This window comes from Belonocnema kinseyi, chromosome 1 (genome assembly GCF_010883055.1).
Source record: "Belonocnema kinseyi isolate 2016_QV_RU_SX_M_011 chromosome 1, B_treatae_v1, whole genome shotgun sequence".
In the NCBI taxonomy this organism is placed as follows: Eukaryota; Metazoa; Arthropoda; class Insecta; order Hymenoptera; family Cynipidae; genus Belonocnema; species Belonocnema kinseyi.
Window position 1 is genome coordinate 183,396,267 of NC_046657.1, and position 7,214 is coordinate 183,403,480.

Consider the following 7,214-nt stretch of genomic DNA (forward strand, 5'->3'; position numbering starts at 1 on the left):
CGAGATCCACATACTGAAGTTAAATCCAGCCAGCATTACTCATCGATATGGCAACAAAAAATTTATCATGATTTTGCGCATAGGACAGATTAAGAGCGTTTAGCTGCAACTAAATTCCCAGCTAAACCTGAATTTGCTAGCACTGATATCTTCCGAGATTCGCGTACCAGAGTCAACTCCAGCCAGAATTGTTACCAGTATTAACGTTCAAGTCCCAAAGAGATACAGCGCAAGCGTGAAGAGAAATATCTCATTTCTAAAGTAAAAAGCATTACTGCACTATGTGGTAAAGAAAGTGCCTGGGTGTTGTGTATAGCGCAGATCGAAAGCACTGCACTAGCAGTAAATTACTGCGTAAAAGGAAATTAGATATCACTCATTATTACAGAGTTTCAAATACCGCAGTTAGCTCCGGCCAGCATTTCTACTCGGAATACCAAACAAAGCGTCAGGAATTTGTGCATAGCACAGCTTAACAATATTTAACTGGCACTAAATTCCCAGCTAACCCTAAACTTGCTATCACTGATACTTTACGCGATTCGCGTACCGGAGTTAGCTCCAGCCAGCATTACTTCACTTTATGTTTTAAAAAATTCCTGGATGTTTTGCATAGTGCAGATCGAGAGACCTGCACTGGCGGTAATATCCCGCGTAAAAGAAAATTAGTTATCACTCAATGTTTTAGAGCTTCACTTAGCGGAGTCAGCTCTAGCCAGAAGCACTACTGTAGCATTACCATACCGTATAAAAAAGAAAGTGCCTAGATATTGTGCATAGCGCAGATCGAGAGCACTGCACTGTCAGTGAATTCCTGCGTGCAGTGCAAGAGAATTAGGTATGACTCATTGATTTAGATTTTCATGTACTGGAGTCCGCTCCATTCAGAATTACTGGCAGTTCTGCCAACGAAGGCCCGAAGCAATATTCCGCAAGCGTAAAGGAAAGTATCTGATTTCCACAGAGAATAAAGTGTGTATCCATTCGCTTGCGTCTCTGTCCTTTACTAATTACAAAGTTTTAAGTGACACTAGCGCATGCCATCGTTGAGATCACTGAGTGCTACTGGGTTTGGAGTAAAATAACTAAGATTTGTGCAAGAAACAATCGATAGCAACTAACTGACACAAAATTCCCGCCTGAAACAGAATTGGTTATCACTGATATTTCCTGAGTTTCGGATACCGGAGTCAGCTCCGGCGAGTATTTCTACTCGGAATGGCAAAAAAAGCGTCAGGATTTTGTGTACAGGACAGATTAACAGTATTTAACTGGCACTCAATTTCCAGCTAACCCTGAACTTGCTATCACTGATATTTTACGAGATTCGCATACCGGAGTTAGCTCCAGCCAGTATTATCATCTTTTACAATCTCACTTTATGTTAAAAATTTTTTTTTGGATTTTGTGCATAGCACAGATCGAGAAACCTGCACTGGCAATAATATCCCCCGTGAAATAAAATTAGTTATCAATCATTGTTTTAGAGCTTCACTTACCGGAGTCAGCTCTAGCCAGAAGTACTTTTAGTGCTGCCGACGAAGGCCCGGAGAGATACTGCGCAAGCGTGAAGATAAGTATTTTATTGCTGGAGAGAAGAAAGAATTTAGCTATTATCTTGCGTCTCTCTTCAGCAATTAGAAGGCTTTATTTAACAAAAGCACTGTAGTGCACCTGGTCAGGCGTGGGAATATGTCCTCAATGCGTTGTGATCAGGCAATCTTCTAAGGTTCGCGCTAAATAATGCTGTTAAATTTCCGCTTGGAATAATTAGTTATACTTTTATTACACGTTACAGTGAGTTTCAGAGGACCGGGTAGCCGCCATATGACAAGCATTACCATACAGTATGAAAAAGAAAGTGGCTGGATATGGTGCATAGCGCAGACTTAGAGAAATGCACTGTAAGTATCGTATCATGATTACCTGGAGGTTGGTGTATGAAAGGTAAATACAATACACGAGAAGTTTTGTAGGCGTAGTCGCCGTTGATGGTAACTGAGTTTCTCTTTTTAACGAATCTTCCATTCTCACATTATGCATCCCTAGTTCCTTCAATCCACTTCCGTCCATTTTGTCAAATGTTTGGATGGGTACTTTATCTAGCACTGATACCTGTTCAGCTGTTGGAGGAGATTTCAATTTCGCAGTTGGTTGAAAAGGAGAGATGGCAGTGGAAGGTTTGACACACTGTATGCTTACCATAATGCGAATAGTACTAAAATCATCCATAGAAAGCAGATTGCAATCTGCATTGCCACCACTCTTTTGAATGAACCCATCCTCAAGAATTTATGGTTTTTCTGTCATAATTGAAGAAGCCTCGAACATTGTAACGTCATGGAATGAAGATCAGAATCCTATGCGTGATAAAGCATATATTAGCGTTTCCGATTAGAATTTTCTATGCAGATACAGCCCAACAAGCAGCTGAATCGACAGTATGAAAGATCGTGGTCTGTTGCCGCTTCTATGGCATGGCCAATTGCAATTATTTGTTTTTCTATTTTTCGTAAATCTCCTTTTCTGCCTTTACCTGTAACATCAGTGAGATATTGGTATACGTCCTCCGAAACATCTTCCTTAGCATCTTTTATGAAATCGTTGCAAGGTGGATAACATGTAATATTCCGAGATTTTGTTCATATCTGCTCACGAGTAATTGAGGCTGCTAGTTTCACGATTCTACGTTTTGTTTCATCTGAATCGGAAGACTGGCGTTCTTCGAAATATTTTCTTAATATTTCGTATTCCGCATCAGTATAAAAAAAATAAGTTTCCTTCCCGCATCCTGATATTACTCTTATGTCATCGCTGTATTTTTCTTTAACCCGAGTCGAAATATAGGCCCGACTTTGTTGTTCCAAGTGGAAGTATTGACCCTGCTTCGCAACTGTTTATTCTACTAGCTCCTACGTAGCCACTCCTAAATATATTTTCATTCTACTTTGCTTCTGTATAAGCTTGAGCCCCTGCATTCAAGGTCTTGCCTCCATATTCTTGAGTTTTACTTATGTCTCATTTAAAATTCCATATTCTCCGTAGAATTTTTGAATTCTCTTTTAACGCTCTTAAATTTTAACACACAAAATATATGGCCTCGTTGCCTCGACGCCTGCACCCTCGTGACAGATACTTTGCTGTTTTTTCTTAAATTCCAGCACCAGAGTTTGTGAAAGCAACACTTTAATTCATTTTAAATAATAAATATTTAAGGAATAATATCGAAATGGCTTTAAGAGGAAAGAAGTTTGTCCTAATCTGGTGGCTGCAAGCAAAAGGAATAATTCAAAATAGCGCTAAGATTCTAAAGGACCCAGATCCAAAACTCCCCCAAAAAGGTATCAAATACACAAGAATAAACGTCAAAAGAAAAAGGTAAGAAAGATTCAAATCTTTTGTATTGATTTTTTTCCGTGCCACAAAAAATAACTCCAAATTAGTTACCATAGATTCTGAAGAAATAAGACTTTCCTTTCACATTATTTTCTTTTGAATGGAAGAATCACGAAATTGAATAATTTTAGATTAAAAATTCAGAAAATAGGGCAAGGTCAAAACCTTAAGAATTGAATATTTTGAGATTAGATAATTAAAAATAATTTATAGTTAAAAGCGTTCAAAATTAAATAATTAAAAATTGCAAACTTTCGCATTTGAACAATTATAAATTCAAAGCGACCAAGATTTGACAATTTAGTATTGAAAATTAAATTGAATCTTTCAAAGTTGAAGCTTCTGAAATTCTAGAATTAAAAATTGTTATCACAGAACATAATTATAATCTTAACTTCAAGCTAATTAGGCGAATTTTTATCAAATCAATGAATGAATTGAAAAAAAAAATATTTTGCTCTCGAGAAATTCTGCCATTTCAAGTGTAGGTCCCTGCTGATTTCAAATGGACTCGGTCAGCGATGATTGTTATTCGTACGTTATTCTCTAAAAAACTTAAAATAAAATTTTTTTTTTTCAAAATGTCATATTTTTAAACCAATTTATTTCTATATGCCGTGGTGTCGATCACTTCAATCTTCCTGGTGCATTCACTAAATATTGCCATACACGTATTCTTTCAATATCTATGGTATTTTTGATATTCTGTATAATTTTAAATATTCTTGATATTCCTAAATATTCCAAAATACCCCGAAATATTCACAAATATTTTGACATAATCCTCAATTATCTTTTGCGCTCAACAAGGTTTTAAAGATTCTAAATGATTTAAAATGATTTTTAAAAATGTCAAGAAAATTTAAAATAGTTCATGTATTATTGTGTATTTTCAAAATATGTTCAAGTGTTTAAAAGGATTTTTATGAATTTCCAAATGATTTAATGGGCTTTAATCATTATTTTAAATTAAAAAATATTAAAGTTTATAAATTAATTTTAAAAGATTTCCAATAATTTTAAAGAATTTAAAAAGATTTTAGAAGAATTCCAAAAAGTACTCTTTTTGAAAAGACTCTAAAATACTTTTTATGAGTTTAAGAGATTTTTAGTGATTTGAGGGATTTTGTGGCATTTCAATCTATTTAATATAGTTTGAAAAGTCTATACAGGAACTAAAAATATTACGAAACATTTTAAATAATTTCCAAACAATTTTAAAGAGTTTAAGGATCTTCATTTAATTTAAACTGAAAATATTCTTCAACACGCGAGGATTTTTAGAAAAGGAATGTTTTGTTCTTTTTTCCCGCCATTTCTTCTTTTCGTGTTCGAAGAACTTAGCGCTCATATCCTCAAAGCAAAATAAACATTTTTCTGTAAAATATAAGTCCTGTTGTGATCTTAATTTATTTTTCACAGGCGATGCAGATCCTTTCACTACGATTGTTTTCCTTCTTAACTTGGCTTGTACAAACTCCTTACTTGTATAATATTTTCTGCATTCAAGATGAACAGAGACATTACCTAATAACTTCATCTATTCCCATATCCCATCTTCTAAAATATTACTAACTGATTCCACAGTATCAAGACCTTTGGCAGCACCATGCTTCACTTGAGACTAATTTTTTAACAAAGTGGACAGTGAAGATTAGGCCCACTTATCTTGCACCTATAAAAGAACAGAAAAATACGAAATAAAAGCACAAACGCCATATTTTATTAGAAACTAAAATAAAAATTGTTTCCCTAAATCATCACTCTATTTATGAGATTGACAATATCTTTTAAAACGGGAAGGCCGTGCATGGGCAACTAATAGATCATAACTGCAAAAATAATGAACTTCCAAAAATGTTCAATCTTTTTAATTTCCCGGGGAAATTATTCACTTTAAGGCAATATTTTATACAACCTTTTTTATTCAGAAGAAAATTTAGAGTGTTTTATTATATAACTATTTTTGCTCTAAAAACAGCCGTTTCCCAGGAAAATCCAAAAACATGAAATAAGCCGCCATATTGGAAGATGGTGGCTCGAGCCCCCCCCCCCCCTCCCAAATTTATTGAATTTTGGGAGGTGTTTTAAGACCCCCCTAAGGAAACTTCCTGACAACTAAATTCATTGTTATAAATTATTTCCATTTAAGCCCCCTTATTCAGCTTCGTTGACTATACTATTTGGACTCTTCTCGAGTCGAGATAATTTACCATGTATTTCTGTGAAAATTGATGAGCACCGAAATTTCATGTTTTTTCTAAACTTGTATAAAGACGTTTAATGTTGCGCAATTATTTATTCTGCATCTTTAGGGGGTAGCCATGCGGAGCTGTGTAAAATAAAAGTTATTAAAGCAAAAATGAATATCGCGGTATTATATTAAACTTCATTTACAAATAAAATAATTGCAATTTCAAATTTTAGTTTAAAAAACACAAATTGTAAAGAGATTCAAAAATAATAAATCTTTTTTTTTATTTTGTTTTTTTATTTCATAATTTTGTCTGTGAGGCTAAAATTTTTTCTTTTAAAAACCTACACCTCATTTAACAAAAGGAAATTATTTACTTGAAAAAAGTACTTTTTTAATTGACTTTTAAATTCGCAGAAATGACATATATTTTTATAATAAAATTTTTTCCTATTATAATATCTGTTTTATATAACTAAAAAATAATTAAATTCATAAAAACTAATTATACTATTCCTTTTTTCTCATATTATAATCTTTCCATTATAATCTGATATTTATAAGTATTTAGTAAAAAATTTCTATAATCATATCATGTTTAATATTTTTATAAGTAAATTGTTAAAAAAATAATGTTCTTTATTTTAAAATGCTATTTTTTCAATTAAAATTTTTTATATAACAATTTTCTTAATTTTAAAATTCTCAAATAACTTTACATTCACTTTACTAAATTGTTATTTATTCATAAACATTTCTAATATGATTGTACAAATTGTTCTACAATCATACAAGAATTTTTCTTTTCACTTATGAATATTCAAAAAAATTCAAAATAAAAGAAATTAATTAGAAACATTAATTAAAGGTTGAAAGAGAAAAGATTCAATACATATTTTTTTTACGTTCCAAATTACAATTTCTTTTTAGTGTAATACTTTGAAAATAGTTTAATTACAATTTTTCTCATATACTATATTTATATCAATAAATGCGTAAAACTTATTTAAACTAAAAAAAAAACAATTTCTACATTCACTACTTTATGTAAACTGTAATAGTTTACTACTTTTTATACTTATGTATTATTATTATTATTTGAAATGTTGTCACAGGCTTATACTGCCCAACATGTCAAAGGCATTTTTGGTTAGAGTTGGATTTTTTTTTTTATTTTTATCAATTTGCACGGGGCTGCCCCGGTATATATCATCAGTCATGGAAGCATTTTTATAATGCAATCAAGTGATCTGATGAGAGCAGTCTGCCCAGACAAATTAGACAAAGCCCGGTTTTTACCCCATCATTGAGGGACTGGGTTGCAGTCAATTACACGATGGGGGGACCTACAGCTTAAGGTGCATTCCGAACCATCAGAACCTCGGTAAAGGTACATTGAAAAATTTCTAGAGGTACCGGCTCAGGGATCGAACCCCGGACCTCTGAGGTGAAGTCCGAGTGTCTAACCAACTGAGCCACCGAGGCTCATTTTATTATTATTATTATTATTATTATTATTATTATTATTATTATTACGCCATTAAGCCATTTCCCTTTCAGGGTAGGCGTGACTCACTCGGTAGAGGAAAGGAGTAGTGTGTGGAAGGGATAGATATTTTTCAGA